Source organism: Trichosurus vulpecula, chromosome 5 (assembly GCF_011100635.1).
Source record: "Trichosurus vulpecula isolate mTriVul1 chromosome 5, mTriVul1.pri, whole genome shotgun sequence".
Lineage (NCBI taxonomy): Eukaryota > Metazoa > Chordata > Mammalia > Diprotodontia > Phalangeridae > Trichosurus > Trichosurus vulpecula.
In genome coordinates, this window is record NC_050577.1 from 159,102,113 (window position 1) to 159,124,193 (window position 22,081).

Genomic DNA, 22,081 nt, shown 5'->3' on the forward strand with positions numbered 1-22,081 from the left:
AAGAAATAAAATAGCACATCAGGGAGCACACAGAGCAGTAAAAATAAATAAGAGTAGGGCCATAACAGGGGTCTTCCTGGGATAATTGTAGAAGATCTGAAGAAAAATCCCATGACCAGGTTTGGTCCCTGTGAAGAGTAAACCCCTCCAGGCTAGGTCCTAGGTACCCTTGAAAAAAAAGCTACAAGACCTTGGGTTAGTTGGGTTGGGAGCTTTCCTAGGCCTCAGCTATAGGAACTTTTACCCACAAGACAGTGAGAGGAGTTGGGAGTCTGAGCCTGGGAAGATCAAGAAAAGGAACGCCAGACCCATCTGTGCTACAGAGAAGCAGCCAGGGTGAGAAGGAACCAGCACATGAGCAGTGAGTACATAGGTAGTGGGGCAGGGATGCTGCTGGCTGTAGGGGCTTATAGGAAGCTGGAGGTCTTGGTTTAGGTTCCACGCCAGAGGAGAGAACTGGAGGATCTGAGGCCAGAAGCACCTTTCCCCATACCCCAGGACTAGAGGTGATTACAAAGATTAAGCTATTAAAAAATGCACAAACAAAAGAGAAAGAATCCAACCATAGAGAGTTACTGTGGGAAAAGAGAAGACTGGGGTTCATCTTCAAAGGAGGACACATAAACAAAGAAATCCTCTTCTGCCACCAAAGAGTAATGTCAAATGATCCCCTGCCCAAAAAGAATTCAGAGAAGAACTTTAAAAAGACTTTAAAGATCAAATGAGAGAGACTGAGGAAAAACTAAAAAAATAAGAACAATCCAAGAAAAAGAAAAAGACTAGGAAAAGAAAGCCAACCAATTAGAAAAGGAGATCTGGAATGTTAAGGAGGAAGATGACTCCTGGAAAAATAAGAATTGGGCAAAGGGAAGCCAGAGGAAGATGTAAGAGATCAAGAAATAAAACAATATATAAAGAATGAAAGAGAAGAGAATGAGAAGAGAAAAAGAAGAGAATGTGAAACATCTCATAAGAAAAACAACTGATATGGAGAATATATCAAGAAGAGAAAAAATAAGAATAATTGGACTATCTGAAAGTTATAATCAAAAAATAATATAATAATACAAGAAATAATTAAAGAAAAATTGTCCTGAAGCATTAGAACAAGAGGGGAAAGTAGAAAGAGAAAAACATCCACTGATCACCACCTGAAAGGGATCATACAAAGAAACCCCACGGGAATATCATAGTCAAATGCCAAAAATCCCAGCTCAAGGATAAAATATTATGCGCAACAACAAAAAATTAAATATGGTGGTGCCATGATTAGCAGTGACACTAAAAGACCACAGGGTTTGGAACGTTATATGTCAAAGAGCAAAAGAGCTGGGTTTCTGGCCAAAATAAGTTTAATCTTGAATGAAAAAAAAATTGACATTCAATCAATTGTCAGACTTGCAGGACTTTGTCCAAACAAACAAACAAAAGACACCTGAACTTAATAGAAGATTTGACAAATAAGAGCCAAGAGAAATATAAGGTACATACCAAATATTAATTGCAAGGGACTCAATAAGGACAGACTGTTTACCTTTTAAGCATGTAAAATGCAAAACATATGTCTAAGATTGTTATTAGTAATTGGGTACTTTGTAAAAATATTGAGGCAGACTTGAGTGTGATATGATTTTAAAAAGTAAGATTGTTTAAGAATAGCTAAGAAAAGTAATTATCATATACAAATGAGGCACAAGAGGAAAAACTGACACAGAGGAATTAAATGGGGGAGGAGGGCTATTAGCTATAGAAATCTTTCATTGGGAATGTGTTCAAGAGGGAACTATATATATGCATATATATATGTGTATATATATATATATGTATCTAGAAGGTATAAAAGTCTTCTAAATTCAGAAAGAAACATTAAGTTGATAGAGTGGAGGGAGAGGACAAGGGAGTGATCTCTAAAAGGGAGGATGAGGGGATAATTTAAAGAGGGGTACAGAATGGTATTTAGATTTGTGGGAATGGGAAGATAAAGAAGGCATCTTAGGAGGTGGGGTAGGTTAAGTAATAGGAGGGTAGAAGTAAAGTAGAAGAGTCAGGAGGGATAGGAAATAAGAGATATGCATAAACACAAAAACAAAGAACAGGAGTAGAATTTGTCAGGGAAAGTATATGTCTATATATGTATGTATGCATGTTTACATTTATGTATATGTATATATAAGTGTATGTATATATCTCTATATAAATATATCCATCCTTAATTTTAGCCTTCTTTGAGGGAAGGGGCAGAGAGTAAGGGGGAAAAAGAACAGAGTAAAAAGTGCACAGCAGAGAATGAAACAAAACTTACAAGGAATCAAAGAAAAGATGGGCAGTTTTCAATACAACATGTAGTATTTATTATATAGGCTTTCTTGAAATGGAATCTTATTGCTTTAGATTTTGATTCCTCTCTTACGTTCTTCTGTGCACATGGCATGCTTATTTTTATTTTCTTATTTTGTATTTCTTTCAATATTTAAGTTTATAATATGTTTCTTTTCTTTACTGTGTATTTAAGTTTAAAGGAAAAAAATGGAAAAAACTAAATATGATAATGTGCATTCATGTTATATACTAGGATATAATGAGACTAAGGAGTTAGCCTACCTTAAAACATATTTTTAATCCAAGATCTACTTGTCTTCTTCATTTTAACATTATGAGTGTTTATGAATAGTTTTAAAGCACAGAAAACCATTACTTAAAAGGGCCACTTTTATGAAAAATGTATTATTAGAAAATGTAGTCAGCCTTTTAAAAATGCTTAAAAGTTGTAGTGCTCATCTTAACATTTCTAATTCAATTTCAAGTTACATGAAAGGAGACTTCTTGAGGGCAGGTGCTGTTTTTCAATTGTTTATTAAAACTTAACACCTAGCAGAGTTCTTTATGAACAACAGAAACTTAATAGAAGCTTATTTAATTGTATTGAAATATCACGTGTAACCAATAGTAGACTTTTGACCCACCGCCATAAGTCTCTCCCTCAATATATTGTATATTTCATTAAAAAAGTTTATAGTGAAAGTTTCAGGCATTTTTACTTATGTTAATTTTATATTAACATAGATTATTTCAAAGGCCTCCGAAAAGCTATGTAGTAAACATTTAATTTGGTTGGGTTTTTGGTTTTCTTTTTTTTTCTGGTAACAAGAACAAAAATGCACGCACTGTTAAAAGGAGAAATTAGGCATTAAGCCAGACACATATAGGGATTAAAAGGCTGAAGAGAGATTCCCCATCAAGACTGTGATGTAACTTGTCAAGGTTAGGATTTGCATAATAGCTCATCAGCATTAAATCAGGAAGGCCAACTGGCTAACTACCGAGCACAATTTCACTGCAAATAATTGGCAAGGTAAATGTGTGCTACTGTAACAGCAACGCCAAGCAGAGGCAGTTTCCTACTTGGGAACTTAATTCTCTTGACTCAGTTGACCAACTTCACAGGAAGACATAATAGCTCAAATGGAGTTCAAATATTTCCACTCTATCAGTGTATAGTAGCTAAATCATAACATCCCCAAACCATAGTCTGTTTTTTTTTTCTTTTTTTGTATTGACAAGCAAATTGGCTTTGTACATGTTTTTATCTGTTAAGAGAATATGCTAAGATATATTTTTAATTACATACTAAAACCATTTTATTGTGTTTTCCACAGGAAGGGGTATGTTTATTTTTAATATTGTTAAAACCACTAGACTCCTGGCCATATGTTATGAATCATTTGAAAATCCAATAGGAAAACTGTTTCTAAGACACCATTTTGGTCGTTAAAAAAATAGATCTTTTGTTAAAACAGCACAGGAAATAGGCGCAATCTATTTTGTCATTTAAAATAAACACTAGATTCAAGCCAAGTAGGGGGACAAAAATATAAATGAAAAATAGGACACCTTTCTTCCCCACTGGGCAATAAGTAAGGAGAAGAAAAAGCCTAGAGAAGAATTTTAGAATGAAATCAGTAATGACCTGTGACATTCAGTCACAATGAGTTATTTGTTTTATTTGAAGAGATTCACCACTGGCTTTGTGAAAATGTGATTCTGTTTTACTATTTTGGGAACTTAACTGCCCTTAAGAAGAATCAATTTAAACCTTAATATTTCAACAAAGTTGTTTACTGGGCCCATTATCTCCAGTATTCCTCTTCTTATCACTCAAAGTGAGCATGTGAGGAGTAATGTAGCCTCTCTAGTTCCTATATTTCTAGCCACAAAGCACAAAACCAGACACCAGGGATCCTTAACCTTTTTTTTTTTGTTAGAATGGACACATGAGGCCGTCTAAAATATGTAGACTGCTTCTTAGAATATCATTTTGTAATTCATAAAATAAAATACATAGGATTAAAAATAAAACCAATTTTACCTAAATAATTGTCAAGATATTTTAAAAATGGGTTCTAAGACCCCAAATTAAGGATCATTGCAATAAAACAATTTAGAAAGATGTTTTTATTGTTTTCCCCATTAGAATGTGAGGTTCTTAAGGGGCAAATTCTGTATTACTGTTCTATTTGTATCTCCAACACTTAACACAGTTATTTGCACATAGTAAGCTCTTGTCAAATTACTTTTTCCTTCATTTACGTTTAGAGTTAAATGCATTGTTGCTATTAAATTCAAATTCTGACCAAATTTATAGAAATAACCTCTATTCAAAGGAAGTTATAAAACAAGTGCAGTAATAATGTTTCATGGAAGTTTTATAGTGAATTCTCCCTGATATGAAGTAGTAAAATAGATTATTCAGTAATAAATTTGTATCTATGATACAATATATGTTTATTTGGATTATCTAGTGGGTTAAAGTAAATTAAGTGTAACCCTGGAAGGGATCACTCATTGTGAAATGGAAATAAATCTCCTTTTTTGGCTGAAAATAACAACCCATTTGTTCAGAGACAGTAAATATCATATTTTTAACTTTTGAATTTAGAGGACAAATCATACCCCCAAGATAAATTAGAAATGTCAAGTCAAAAAGCAAATTGAGTGTCAAAGGACATGGTACAGAATCAAAACTTTGCCACTTGTTACCTCTGTGTTCTTGACCAAGTCAGGTCATCTTTGGGGCCTCAGATGTGCCATCTATTAAAAGTAGAATTTAGACTAAATCTCTAAGGTCTTTTTTAGCTTGAAATTCAAGTAGGTAACTAAAGAGCTAAATTCACCTTAGACAATTTCTATAGCACCACAAAATATTTAAATCAGCTCTCTGGGAGTTTAAGCCAATTCTTTAGTAGTCTATAGACTGGAGATGCCCTCTGTTCTGACTCAGGTTAGCTTAGGTATTCTATGAAGAACACTGCAAATACACAAATCATCTTCCCTACAAAATGTGACCCTTCTCTCCATTTCTTATTTCTGTAATTTGCATCACAGTTTCCAGCAAGACTGACCCTCACAAATTTTAGCACTAGGTTTTTAAGACAGTATTGTGGAAGGCAACATTCTAACAGCGATTCAGGCTCTGAACATGTTGGGATTATTCGCTCCCTAAGGGAAGAGTGATTAGCCAATTGGCTTATATCACCATCTCTGGACTTCTACCATCTGCATAAATAATTACCATCTGTATCTTCTTAAGCTAAATGAGAAACCTCCAAAATTGATACAACACTTAAGAATTCTAGACTGTGTAATAGATTTACAAAATAAGGCTTTTATAAGGAAGAGTCAGATTTTAGAAGTATATACCATATTGAGAATGGTACCTGAAAACCATACTTAGATTTCAAATTATGGCTTAAGATACAGGAATCATGGGCTTTTCACTAGCAAGAAATTGAATTAAAATGGGCTGATAAACATTTTATTTTCTAGTACTCTATCAAAAAACAGCACCTAAAGAAGTCACATTTTAATAATAATTTTATCCTTAAAAGGAGGAAGCAATGAGAGAAAGTACGACTTTAGATTCAATTCACATAATCAGGGAGAAACTGGTTGCTGAAGAACAAGTAATGAGACGTGGGGGTGAGGCAACTACTCGTCTTAGAATCTGAGAGAGAATGAAAGGAAGGCAAGCATAAGTGTAAGACGAATGCTACTTGCTGCTACTGTGGCTAAGACCAATAACAGCAGCACACAGGAGGGCTGCTAGCACAGGATCTTTGATCCGCTTTTCTAAGGAAAACAACTTCAAGGGGTTAACAATCTTACATTAATTATACATACATATATCATTCACTTAGTTCAGAAGAAAAAGTCAGCACCCTGAACTTCAGAGAAAATACAAACAGAAATTATAAACAGAGCAAAATAACAAATCAACAGACAACCTCTGACCACAGCCATACCAGAGAGAGAAGCACCAACATCTAGGTTTTCAAAGCTGGGGGCTGGGAGGCTCTTCAATGACTACCCAGAGTCTTGTCTGGCCAAATCACAAGAACAGTCTTCCAATGGGTGAGCCTCCAAGGCAAAATACTAAACTCAGAGTATATATACACACTTCTTCAGGGTCAGGGCTTCCTACCTCCCATGCTCTAATTAGCAAAAGGATGTGGGTTTTCTGACAAACAAAGGCAAGACTCAATCAAAGCCACTTAATTGCCTTGGTGCTGAGAAGCACTCCAAAAGAAAAAAATAGCAAAATGTCTCACTTTGCTTGCCCTTAAAATAAGTTGTCATGTACCCTAGATTTTTGGAGAGCAAATTTCAAATGATGCACTCTTCTGTTTGGCTTTTAAAGCCCTTTATAATTTGGCTCCTTCCTACCTTTCCAGTATTCTTATATCTTACTCTCTTCCACCTGCAGTGACACTGATGTTCTTTGGATGGGACACTCCACAACCCAACTGCCAGAATTGTCACTGACAATCCCCTATTCCTGGAATTGTGTCCTTCCTCATCTCTACCTACTGGCTTCCCTGATTTTCTTCAAGTCTCAGCAAAAGTCCCACCTGTTGCAAGAAGCCTTTTCTGGTTACTTAGTCTAAGCTTATTTCCAGTTACATAGTTGTTTCTTGTCTCCCCTACTAGACTGTGAGCTCCTTGAGAGAAGAGATATTTTTTTTACTTTTTTGTTCAGGGAGGGGTTATCCTCAGTACTCAACACCATGTTTGGAACATAGACACCAGGTGAATAATCCAGGCTTGTTGACTTGCCTTGATGTGACTTCCGAGAGAGGTCAGATAAACATCTCAATGGCTTATTCTACTGGACAAGTTAGCCAACGAGTATAATGGCAATTCATTCAAGAATGAAATTCTGAAAACAAAAAGACATCTAATAAGGAGCTTACATTATAATGTGGACACCATGCAAACGAATTTATAGAAAACAAGTTACGTATGGGATAAATAGGAAATGATTAAAAGAGGGAAAGAACTGGAATTCAGAGGGGTAAGGAAAAGGTTATCATAGAAGGTGAGATTTTTAATTGGGCCTTAAAAGGAAGCCAGGGATGTCATTAGTCTGAGTGGAGCAGGGAAAGCATTCCAAGCCTGGGGGGCGGGGCAGGCAGAAGGAATACCCACAACCAAGAGTGGGAGTGTCTTGTACCTGGAACAGCCAGAAGGCCAGTATCTCTAGAAGAAAGAATACAGGTTTAGGAGTAAGGTATAAGAAGCCTGGAAATGCAGCAGGGGGCTAAATTATGAAGTGCTTTAAATCCCAAACAGAGCATTTTGTATTTCTCCTGGAGACAATAGAATGCCTGCAGTTTAGGAATAAGGGGGCAACATTATCAAAGGAGAACATGCTATAGTAGAAAGAAGTTCAAAAAGCCTTGGAATTGAGAACTTTTAGGTACAAATCCTGCTTCTGGGACATACTATTTATGTGATCAATGTTCCAAACAATTCTTTAAAAATGTAAGTTACAGATGAATTGGTGATTTGCATCAATGAATTATATGTTTACATTGGTGATTCTCTCCAAAATGGAAGGAAAAAAAGGACTAAAGGAATAACATTTGTTTCCTCTCTTGTGAAACTGATATTCTCTAGTCTTTCATTGAAATGTTAAGTGTCTGGAAGACAAACCTATGTGAAACACAAAAATGTGAAAACTGTAAAGAACTCCAGGTAGGTCATGTAGTTAAACCCTTTCCTTTTATAGATGAGGAGATTAAAGCCCACGAAAGATAGAACTTTCTAAGTTCTTGAAGAGAATTAGTAGTACAGCCCATTGGAATCCAGGTCTCCTAGATAATTTATACACTGCTAATTACATTATATTGTTTCTTTTATTTTTGATCGCTTTATCTTTTCATTAATTATTGATATATATGTTTTAAAGATGGGAGGCAAATTCTTTAAGCTACATGAAATAATTTTTGGATTTTTTAACATTCTAGAAATGTTATTTCCTTCATGGAATATCAGAAAGAAAAAAAAAAGTCTTTTGGCTATTCACAGAAAAACCCTGTTAAGCAGCTACCATATTTCCCCTGTAAAAGACACACCCTTTTATGAAAACTTTGGGGTCTAAAAACTGGGTGCATCTTATACAGTGGTTGTAGATTTTTTTTACTTGCATTTCCCACTTTTTCATGCTTGTTGTCTTTGCGCTCATTGTTTCGCATTTGTTACTGGTATATTAGGTTACATTTTGCTCCATCGTACCTAGAAATGGCTCAGAAAAGATTTTCATACAATGCTGAATTGAAGGTAAAAGTGATCCAGTTTGCAAAAGTGAATGGAAATTGTGCTGCTGAATGTAAATTTGGTCCTCCTCCAACTGAGAAAACAATCTGAGACTGGCTACGGGAAGAAGAAACCCTACCGAAAACGCCATGGCAGAAGAAGGCCATGAGAGGCAAGTCAGCAAAATGGCCTGATTTAAAGGGGGAATTGAAGATATGGATTGAAGAGTAAAGGGCTATTGGAATTCCTATGTCCACAAAGATGGTTCGGTATGAGGCAAGAATTGCTGATGAAAAAGAAGGAGCACACAATTGGTGCTTCAGGTTCGTGAAATGGAATGGACTATGCATGTGTACACACACCAGACTTGCCCAAAAGATGCCTGAAAGCTATGAGCAGATGAATAAAACTTGAGTTCAATAACTTTATGTAATACATTTTTTTTCAAATTTCGGCCCCAAAATTAAGGTGCATTTTCTACATGGGGAAATATGGTAATTGGTACTTAAACAATGAATGACAGGCAGGGATGTACCTAGAGTATACTTTGGGTGCTCAATAAGTGACTGATTAGGAGGGGCCACTTCAGAGAAGTGAAAACCTTGTTAGGCAGCTAGTAGTTACTCAATCCATGAACGATATGCAAGGACACACCTAGAGTATATATTGGGTGCTCAATAAGTGACTAATTACAAGGAAGGGAATGAGATAGGAAAGGTAAAGACTTAATCCTTTGGATTTAACTCTGGAGTGTAATTTCCCTCTTTTACTCTGGGGATATAACAACAGGAATTCACTCAAACTAGTGGTGAGGGATCCAGGATTGGGAAGCAAAGACTCGGGGGATTGCCCTGAGGGTCGAATTTCATTAAAGCTCCTAGGACCTAGTTAAATGATTCTCCCACTCCTATTACTTCCATCTATGGAAAGAACCCTTTCTACTCATCTCCTGTTTAATTCCACAATGGCAAAGGCAAAGACAGAGTTAGATGTGTAATTTAATATTAAATTTCATCAACATTTTAAAAATCTTGTTTACATTGACACAAAACAATTTTTAAAGAGGTTTCCTATAGATCTTTTGGCATACAAAACCTTAAATTTGAGAGAGGAAAAAAAAGACCTGGCAGACCAAATATGAACAACTTCCAGATTCTTATATATATATATATATATACATACATACATACATATATATATATATATATCACAAACTGATAGCAAATATTATGCACTGAAAATAAAATTTAATTTCTGTTTTTGTTTTCCCCTTAGGCAGTGGAGATAAGTGGAAGGAATGAGAAGAAAAGGTCTCACAAAATCACACTCATAATGATTGGGTGGTATAACTTTCACTCATCTACCTAAGAAGACATTCTAACACATAATAATAGGTTCTAAAACATAATAATGAACGTATATATGGTGCTTTAAGGTTTGAAAAGTGCTTTATATGTATTATCTCATTTGATATACTAGCCCTGTAGTTACTATTATTATGTTACTCATTTTACAAATAAAGAAACTGAGGCTGAAAGACATTAAGTAACTTGCCACAGGGTCACACAGATGGCTGGTAACACTCTCTAGACTATGGAGCAATATTGTGTCAAGGAGACATCACTGGAGTTAGAAGACTTAAGATAAAATCCCTGTTCCCTTATATGCTAACTCTATGATGGTAGAATAAGTTACTTTCCCCTCTGAAACTGACTTTTTTGATAGATGAAAATAATATATGCACTACTTACTTCAGATGTTGTATGAAAAAATATCAAAATTATTATTAGAACCTAGGTCTTACGATTCTCATCCCAGTGCTCTTTCTACAACACTTCCTTAGGTCATGGAATGCAGCTAAATCTTTATTCCTTCTGATACTCCTATACAATCAATTATTTTCCTCTAGGCCCAGATCCAGATGTAATGGTGTTTTGCTTTAGCCTTAGGATAACAGCTAGAATGTTCAAAGGGTTTCTGCATCACTGAGAATCATTCACCAAGAAAGCATTCTACTTGTGATTAATCAAAACTAGAGCTATTAGGTCTTAACTACTTTTTTCAATTTTTGAAAGATTATGTTTTATCCTGAATGGGTTTCTGTTGTAAAGCAGGGAAAAATATTAATTTAATTCATGCTCAATGAACTTTTTTTCAATAAATCAAACTAAATTCATTCATTGAGCTCTAGATTTACAAATTACTACAATAATAGATTTATTTTAATTCTCCTCAAAATACTTAGCATGAAAAATAACTATCCAACACAGTTCAGTCCTTGCTTGGGAATACAAAAGATCTCATGAAAGAATTTAATTATGTGAAATTATAACCTTTATTAATAAGATATATATCCCAAGTCCAACTTCAACCACCTAGGTAAGAAAATAAAACTTCCTATCAAGTCAGAATCTGAACAATTAGAATTTAAAGAATTTATCTTGTTAGGATTTAGAGCTGGAAAGAACCTTAGAGTTCATCCAGCTCAACTTCCTCATTTTATAAATAAGGCAACTGAGTTAGTGAGGTTAAATGACTTGTCCAAAATCATATAAGTGACTTAGTAGTTAAGCACCAAAATTAGATCACCCATCTTAAAATCCAAAAACACGAATGAATGAATCAAAGAATGAACAAATATATACATACATTCACATGTATGTATACATACATATATACACATACATGTGTATACATACACACACATATATTATATGCTTATCATCTATAAGTACTGGGGGTACTAATAGAATAGGAACTATAGTCCCAGGTTTCAAGAATTCGAAGTCTAATGGGGGAGACAACACATATACGCCATTTCAGTTCTAATTCAGATAAAAAAAAATCCCATGGGGCTTCTGATACAGCATCAAAGCAGATGGTAACATATCTTCTTTAATGTTGCTTCCCCTGAAAATTATATCCATTTATGATGTTCAACCATGGCTATTTTTAAAATATGTCTTACTGACTGATTTTTCCTTTGTTTATTTTTTTGGCTCTCTTCCCATAGACTCGGGTATCCCTATGTTTTGGACCTTGGCACTCCACTTTTCCCTGTCTATATGTCCTCCGTTGGAGAGTTCATCTCTGTATAGAGTTCAACTATGAACTCTATGTGGATAACTTCTATTTCTTAATCTCTAACCCTCATCATTTCCCAAAGTTCTACTTTCAAAAAGGGATGGATGCATAATGAATGAATGAATGAATGGAAAGGAATACAAATAGAAAACAAGGCAGTCCCTGTTCTCCTGGAGCTCACGTTCTAATAAGGGAAAACAATACATATAGAAAGGTAAAATGCCAGATAGAAAAATGCAGCATTCCAATTCCTGGAAATCTGGAGCTCCTTTGAGGAGAGGGATAGTATACTTTCACCCACTCTTCTCTCACCTTTCCATCAAAGTTGAAAACTTTTGGGTCATCTTTGATTGTTCAATTCCAATCACCAAATTCAATCAATAGAACCAAATTATTTTCGTTTCCTAGCAATACATTGCAAACTCCTTAGACTGAAATGTAAGGTCTCTAAAATGTAGCTACAATTCACTTTTTCAATATTATCTCTGACTGTTCATACACACAAATCTTATTTTCTGCCCAAACTGATTCACCCACCACTAAACAAATTTTATTATCTCAACCATCCAACTTCATCTATATGGTTACATCCATATCCAAAATCCTATTTCTGTGTGTACCTTACAGCATTTATCACATGTTGTTGCTTTATTAATAACTATGATTATTTGTTTCAAAACTATATTATTATACTCTTTTTTGGAGTAAGGACTCAGTTTTGTTAACTTTTTTGTCCCCAACATGTAGCACAGGGTCTTAGAACACAGTAAATGCTCAATAAATATTTGGTGAATGAATGGAATATAAAGAATCATATAAGTTCTACTGCTTTAAATTACATCATTGCATTTCACTGAAGAAAATGACTTCACTTAGCATTAATTATTTGAAGTTAGTTCATTTTTTAAGGAGAATTCTATACTAAATCTTTCACATATAAGGGCACAATTCCTCGTTATTTTCTTGTCTTCCAACATAAAAGACTAATGGTTAATTAAAGTTGTTTTCAAATGTGAATGTAGAAACATACACATTTGTTTCTTGTCATCTTAGTATGTGAACTTCTGTAAGTAAACAATGTTTACCATATTTTTGAAGTATGAAGTATTGTTAAATAATTAATGCAATTCAACTGCCTGTCAAATATGAAAATAAGAGCAATGGCATTCATGTGAACTTTCTTGTAGGAGTGGTGGCTTTTGATGAAACATTTATGTTTCCTTAACTCATCCTATGTGTATTACTAATAAAATGTGTAGTGAACACTATGGCTGTGGAACATTATTTTTGTTTATCATCTTCTCCTGGATCTGCTTCTGACTCTCCAAACTTCTCCACCATGGCTTTGTTGCCTTCTCATTCTGGAAGTTCTCGCAGTATATATCTGGAGCCTTCTTACCCTCTGCCCACAGAGCTCCATTCTTCCATTTGTGAGTTACTCCCAGAAGCTTCATTTTGGGTGAGGATCGGGGTCAGCTATCCTTTTAGTTCTCTCCTGCTTTTGCTTCTGACTCTCCAGAATTCATGACCATGTCCCCTCGTGCATACCTCTCTGCCTACTACTTTTCATCTCCCTTTTTAATATTATGTCCTTTCCCACTGAACTGTAAGCCATTTGAGGGCATGAACTATTTATGACTTATAATTGAATCCTTAATGCTTAACCCACTATCTGGTACAGTCAGTGCTTAATAAATATTTGTTGACTATCACTGAGTTTGTACAGAAATTCAGTTCCTGACCTAGGTCTCCATGATCTCTAATCAAGGGCATGGAAAAAAGAGGCCTTGGTTAAAATCTGAGGTCTGCTATTTTCTGGTGATGTGACTAAAGACAATTTTTTTCTCTATGCTTCAGATTCTTCACATGTCAATAAGAGATGATAAAAATTATACTTCCTTCTCATGGGATTGTTGTGAAGAAAGCATTTTGTATATCTTAAATATTATATAATCACACAAATGGATCTGTAATCTCAATGATTTGGATTTAGATTCACAATCCATCTATAGCCTGCTCATCCTTCATTATCCATCCATGTATCCTCTCATAAGTTTACCACAAATGGTTCATCTAACTTGCTGGGGGCCTTATGTAGCTGGAAACCTAGCTATAAAAATATGTGCTACTATAGCTAGCATTTGACATCGAATCGGATAACACCAATATTATATACTCCATTTCGCTCATTTCATTACCCATTCCAAATAATTTTAGGTAAAATTTGAGTCACTTTTGAGTCTTCCCTTTCCTTTCCCATTCTCCCATGTCAAATCTTACAGTAAATGTCTGCCAATTCTACCTACATAATAGTGCTTAAATTTTTCCCTCCTTTCTACTTGACTCCTACTGTAACGAGTATATTTAGACCAACGTCTCTTTTTGTCTAGACTATTACCCTCTAAATGGGTCTTCCTGACTCCAGGATCTTTTTTTCCCAATCTAACCTTCTCAATGCTGCCTACATAATCTTCCTAATGTACCAGTCTGATCATGTTATCCTCCTCCCAAAATCTTTAGCAGCTTTGATCTGTCTTGAACAAATTTTATAATCTTCATATGGATTTAAAGTAAACTATAACTTCTTCTAATCCTGTTTTACTTTATATTACTCTTTCATGTTCCATAAAAGATGTACCATTTTCTGTCTTCTATTTACTCTTGGCCTTTCTCATTTCTATTTCTTTGGTAACACCATCCTTTATACATCAACTCCATATCTACATTCCACATATCTCTCAAGTACCAATACATTTGTCTCTTCCTAATGAAGACTTCTCCAAACTCTTCTAGCTGGAAGTAATTTCTGCTCCTTATTTTTCATTGGATTTTGTCTTTGCCCCTCTTTTACACTTATCAAATTCCTCTTTTTATTATAGTTATTTTAATATAATTCTTTCTTCAACATACTAGATAAGATTCTTGATAGCACAAGCTATGCCACCTCATCATCATAATGAGGTGGGGAGATACAGATTGGAATCTAGCTGTGTAATCCCAGACAAGTTGTTAGTATCTTTCCCTTAATTTGCTTATCTGTGGGTTAGAATTAATGGTCTCTTAGGAAGCTTCTTACTCTAAAACTACATACTTATTGTCTTTGGTTCATCAATCAGTATGGGATACTCCTATATTAACTACTGTCAAGCCTTTACTTTTCGGTCTTATCCACAACATTATTATAAAAATGAATTTCTCCCTGAAGCCTTAATTTAGTGAGATGAATGCAAAAAGTGAACTAAAATTAATTTACTCTAGTAATTATAAGGGTTAGGTTGGGTTGCATCTTACCACATCTTATTTAATCTTGGTAACTCTCTTAGTCCCTAATGCTGTACAATAAAGATGACAGATTATAGTAAATATTTGTTAAAATGAATTGAATTATTCCAAGTTTGCTATTCCACAATGAAATGAAAATAAAAGACAAAAAAGGAAAGATACTTATGTTTCAACAATCCAGCTAGCAGCTATTGTGGGGGTGAAAGACCAACACAAGCCCAACAACAAGAATGCTGCCAGCATGCTGCAAAAGCCCAAGTTCTTTTAATCTGCTTTACTAAGGAAAGCAAAGTTAAGGGGTTAAGAAGCTTATTTTAATCCAGCATACAAATATCACTCACTTAGTTTAGGGGAAAAAACCAACACCCTGAGCTTCAGAGCAAAATACAAACAAAGCACAAACATCAACAGACAGACCTTGTCTGATTCAAATTCCAATACATAGTTACCAGTTTAACAAAGTCCCAACATCTGGGTTATGAGCTGGAGGGCCCTTAGCTACAGCTGCCCGGAGTCTCCACATCATTGTGAGCCACCAAGAGTGAGAGCCCGTGAGCAAATGGCTCTGTCTTCTCTTCTTATAGCATTTCAGACATCATCAAACGTCCTATGATTGGCTCTTGAGTTAGCACCTCCCCTTAGTACTCTGGGAGCTTCACACCCACATAGGCTTAGCACCTAACAGGGGTTTGGGCCTGGGGCTTAGCACCTAGTAAGACTCAATGAAATACACTGAATTAATCAAAGGAAACGAAAGCCAAACTCTTCAAGGGCACTTGGTTGAACTGAGTGCTAAGAGCTCATTTTGCTTACCAACACGCATGGAAAAGGTGTTAAATCACAAATGCTACAGAAAATCTCCACCAACAGCATAATTTACTCCCAGATAAATTACAAATAAAATTAAACAAGATATAAACCTTGAAAAATGACCTAAATTCTTTTAAGTCTGAGCTCAGGTTTTAATTTCAAGGTAAAGTGTATTGACTTGGCATATTTTTGCTTACTTAATGGTTGTTTTATATAATTGCATTATCACATAATGAATATCTGGCCACTGAACCCAGGTGGCTCTGGAGGAGAAAATGAGGCTGGTGACCCTGAACAGCCTTCCCTCACTCAAATCAAAGTCAACTGCAAGTTATGTCATCACCCCCTGAATTCTTCAAGGTCGTGACCTGTGCAGAGCAGAAGCTGAAAAAGTCTACCAAAGTGGAAAAGAATTGAGCAAGAGCCCAGCAAATAGTATAGCTGAGTCTGGAGATTACCACCACCAGAAGGTTAGCCAATAAGTGAGCAATTTCTTTTATTTGGCCAAAGCAATATATAATTACCACTGTATAACGTATTAAAGGAGGGGGTTAGAATTTGCCTGTATGATAGAAATATGCACACTGATGAAATCACACCTCTTTTGAGGAAATATTAACAACCATCAATTTTGCAACTGCTATTTTTAAGATTTTCCTTCTATTTTGTATAATGCATTGCCTTTTTTTGAGGTAAGCAAACCAAACAAAAAATCCTTAGCACAATCCCATCAATTCAATTCAACTGAACAAGTACATACTACCAATTTATTATGTGCAAGAAAGTGCAGGTGGTGCTTAAGAACAGGACCTGTGATTTCACTTCTGTAGAGAGCTCCCAGTAAGACACTTCATCTACCAATGAAGGTTGACACATTTTCTGCAATTTTAGAGATTTGCCTAAAGCACTGAGATGCTAAGCAACCTCCCCAGAGTCACGCAACCAGTGTATGTCAGAGCCATGACATACCCAGGTTTTCCTGACTTCAAAGTCAGCTCTCTACTAAACCACAATGCCTCGAGACAATGAGGATATTATTTCATGATCCTTGCTGTCAAGGTGTTTTGTTCTGGACAGATGAATGATATGCCATGTACAAGGATTAAGTATAAATTAAGGTAGAGATTATTAGGGAACAAAAGAGAGATCTTAACAAGATACTAGAAGAAAATTTGCATAGGAAGAGCACTAAATTTGTCAACTGTGCTCACACATTCATATCAATTATAAACTAGACTGCAAAACTATTTGGAATCATATATACAAATGAATTTTAGCAATTAATGACTCAGCAGACCCACTGACTGAAATACTATTGTACTTGAACATGAGGAAATCACTGTTCATAGTAATCTACTAAAGGATAGAAGCCAATTACCTAAAAGAAAGCCCAGATAAGGGGATCCAGATGAACCGGACTCCTCCAAGATCAAGAAAATTAAACAACATTTAAAAATGTGTTTTTTTTCTGAACAATACCAGCAATTTTAATTTTTTGAAATTGGTGTTTTTCCTCTGACAAATTGTATAGGTCTCAAGATACATATTTTCCCCTTCTACTGAAGTATTACAAGAGGAAAAAAAAACTGTTGAAGTAATATTAGATGGGTTGGCCTGGTTTAGGGCAGCTGAATATCTAAACCATTATAAAAGGTAAAGTGCAAATCACACAGAGGGAGAAATGTCTGTCAGGCACTGGATATTGTGACCAAGCAACTATTTGAAGAATGCTCCAATTTACTTTAGTTACTATTAATTCCACTTACTGGTTAATTAATTCCTGGTTGTGTTCTGCTATGAGAGAGAATGTGACAAAATATTCCCATGGAATATTGTGCCTCAATGGCTAATAATGTATGGCTAAAAGTTTATGATTCATGTTCTTGTGATGTCTAGCAAACTCTTTTTTTCCCACATATCATTCTCTCCTGCCGCATATCATAGTGCATAGAGAAACCTGAGTTCAAATCCTATTTCTAACTCATCCTGGTTTTGTGACCCTGAACAAGTCACTTAACCTCTCAGTATTTAATGAAACTCTCTAAAACCATAAGTTGTAGAAAAGGTGCCAACATGTACCATATGCATCAGGGCAGCTAGGTGGATAAAGTGTCAAGCCTGGAGTCAGGAAGATTAACTTTACTGAATTCAAATCTGGCCTCAGACACTTACTAGCTGTATGACCCTGGGCAAGTCACTATACCATGTTTGCCTCAGTTTCCTCATCTGTAAAAAAAAGACTGGAGAAGAAAGTGGCAAACCACCATCTTTGCCAAGAAACACCAAATGGGGTAAAAATAAGTCAGGTACAACTAAAATGACAGAACAATAACCAAATGCATTGGTAGAAGGATTTTCCTAATCTGGTAGTTCTCTATATCAATTATAACAATAGGGCCAGACCCTATAAATAATATTAAATCACATTTATGTAATACTTTAAAGTACACAAATAATTGGTTTAAATATTGTGGGTTTTTTTTTAAATCAGAGAGAGCAATTTAACTGAACTGAAAATAAATAAGCATAGCCCATGAATTACACAATATAATATTTGGACAATTTTTTAAAATGTAGGGGCAGACAGAAGTATATTTATGTTCTCTTATCAAATTATGGGCCCTATGGATCCCAGAATCTGAACACTGGAAATCACCTCAGAGGTAACCCAAACTTGAAAGACATATAACCCACAATGTCCTGAAAAGCAGCAATCCAGACTCTCTTTGATGACTCCTACTGATATGAAATCCACAACCTCCTGCGACAGTCTGTTCTATTTTTGATCAACCCTTATTATTGGAAAGATTTTATTTTAGACTCTATGCAACTTCTACCCACGCTTCCTCATTCTCCCCCCCTGGGCCCAAGCAGAACAAGTTTAATCACACCTTTTGAAATAGATGATTGGACCCCTATTTTACCCCAATCAGTATTAATCAGCTAGTGATTTTAAAACGGCAGTAAATGTTAGTAATTATTAATATTTTATACCTGCTATCAGTATACATTTCATCAACTAATCAGGAATAATTAAATTGGATAGTTTATTTCTTATAAAGACCCCAGACTCTTATAAAAAGTCTCAAATTAAAGGCCCCAAACTGCATATTTCATAATAAAAGGTCACTTACTAAGAAGTTTGCTTGTTTAGTCATAAGAAGCTAATGAAAGGACCTCCAACCTTCCTTCCTGCTGAACAAAAGACCAATCCCAGCATGACAGAGGTGACTCAATTATACGGAAAGTTCCCCAGCCATTTCATTGCCCCTCTACCCTTCATTACCCCATTATATCCCAACATGGGGAAATGGCTATAAGCATTTGGCCAATGAGTGACCCTGGTTGCTGGCCTGTGTGGCCTGCCTCTTGATTGGCCCAACGGTTCATGTAGATATTTTGACATTCATTTATTAGACCAGCCCACAAGCCTGACTTTGGTAGGATCTCCTGAAAGATCAAGATAGGTCTATTAAAGTCTGCCCATTTGTTAATCAATAAGATTCTGTTTTTTTGTGTGGAGCCTCCTAGAGGGTGGAGGGAAAAATCAATCTACCAATAAGAGTCTCTATTTTCAGTCTGCTCCACCTGTATTATCCAGGTATCGAGCTCAAAAAACTAAGGCCCTGGAGGAAAAGGGACTCTTAGATCATGAGGAAGATTTGATGTCTTATTCAACAAAGGGGCCAGATCCTTTTAAGAAATGGTTATTAGCTTGGAGATTTGCCTCAGTGGTTTTTCTTGCAAGTTGGGCAGTTCTTAACCTACATTCCTCAAGTTGGCTATTGTAAGAGCAAACTACAAATGAAGTGACGTTTCTTTTTTGGAAAGTCACTTCCAACAAAGATATTACAAAGACAAGTAACTCAACCAGGAGTGGTATGACTGTGTGAAATTTAAAGTGACTGAAAAAGCCATGACAACTCTGCATGTGAAGAACAGAAAAGTCTCAGCCCCTGGTGAACCAACACTGGCATTACTCCTTTCAGGTGATTTAATATTCCAAATATAATGAAGAGGATAATAGTAATGATAATGAATAATATGTTAACTACAAATATAGAGAATGATATTTCTGTAATCCCATTACATTTATAAGAGCATTTACCAATGCTAGGCATTATATGGTTTGAAACATCCTCTTTGAGAAAAATGCATTCAAGCTCATCATATGGCTAGTAAGTAGACCCAGAGGAGGATTTTGAAACTAAGACTTCCTAACTTCTAAATCAGTACTCTTTCCACCACACCATTCTTCCCTACATAAATATGTACAATGATGGCTATGATATGAATGGATCTTAAATAACCTTGGAAGGGAAAATGTTAAATTATCAACTCATCAATATATCTTATTTATAAAATGTATTTTAAGAGACCTCTTCATTGGCCTATTTTACCTTATAAAGCTATACATTTCACCAAAGCAAGTAATGTATCTTTTTGGGGGGAACTGTAAAATAAATCTTAGACCAATTAATTACCATAAATGTTTTAGAGGAATTAAGCTCCTTAATTGTGATTTGAGAAGACCTGAAATACCCATTTTTTCCATATTTGTGCTCCTTTTATATTAGAAATAAATTCTGCTCATGTACACATATTTCTGTGTCATTTATAGTAACATGTGGCATTCAGCCATTCCAAGTCAGAAGGTAATGACACAAACATATATACATTATGACACTCTACCTAGGTAAGATTACAGTCAGCCTTCATAAATGTTTTGTTTTTTAAGGTCATCTAATGTTTTTAACAAATAACTACACATCATGTACTTAAAAATTATTCCCTTTCCATATATTATAAATTATAACAATTCTATATTATTCCATATATGCGTGTATATATATATATAATCTACATATATAAATAAAATACTATTGTCTTGAATGTTCCTGTCAGCATCTGACTTCATCCATTTTTTAATGACTGTTTCAAATCATTAAAAGAATGGTACTTGAATGAGGTTCATTACTTTCTAATGAAATCTATTTATCTATTGTTTCATTCAATGATTTATGACTTTGAAATAAATTTCCATCATTATATAGCTGCCATTTTAAGTACTCTATAGGTTACTCATTTGACAGGGAAAAAAGAGTGGACTGATTGTAAACTAAAATCTAGGTTTTGATGCCAGTTCTATTGGTTTCCTGTTATATGACTCTAGACAAGTTACTTAATGTTTCTGTGCTTCAAGTTTTTTCATATATTAAACTTCAGTTCTCAAGTTCTAGTTATGCTGATAGTTTTTTGTAATATTTCCACAGATTTTATTATTTCTATATGTATGTTTTATAGTTTTTCTAGAATTCATTCTCATCCAGTTTTTACATTCATTATGTTTGAGATTTTTACTGTAAAATGATATCATAAGGTTTTCCACTTCAAAACATATTATTTGCTAAATAAAGGCAATTTGTTATAAACACAACCAGTTCAGTTTCATCAAGCCACTAAGAGAAATAAATTCAAGATACAGTTATTATACATGTATATATACATATATATACACACATATATACACACCACATACATACATACATACATACCCACAATTGATACACATATATGTGTGTGAGCACCTCAAATTAACCAACCTATTAGCTGAAGTACTAAATTTCTAACAAGTAACCAGAAAGAATCTAATCAGAAATGAGCCAGTAGAGATATGAGCTTTTTGAAGTTCAGGTAAGCACTAAAGTGTTCCCTCATATTTACTTCCTGGGCAACCAGTTCATATCTTCTCCTAGAGACCAGATTCATTGTATCTTAGCACCCAATGTGTGTTCCTTGTAAAGTAACATGTATAATCTCCTTTTTTTTTCCTTCTGCAAGGACTGTTACCTTCAACCTCTTTAGGAAGATTTTTTTTGTAGGGAAAGTAAAAAGAAGCCTGAAAAATGAAAGGGAAGGGAGAGGGGAAAGAGAAAGGGAAAGAGGGGGAGAGGAAAGGAGATGAGAGGTCACAGGTAGAAATAGGCAGACAGAAGCCAGAGATCCTAAAGTTTGGGGGAACCATAAGAAGTAAAGGAAGAAAAAAAGTAGCGCGAAAACCATAATATCAAGAAAAAAGAGAGGACATGTAGCAAGATAAAGTCTTGGAAGAGGAATAATCAAGGTGTGGAAAGAACAGATTGAGATGCATATAACCAGAGAGGTAAAATTGTGATATTTTTGACTGGAAAAGGATGAATGGAAGGAAGAAAGAAAAAAGAGAAAGAAATAAAAAGAAACAAAGAAATCCAGCTGTTTCTGTGTGTGTTTGTGTGTATGTGTATAACACACACAGAGACACACATAACACACA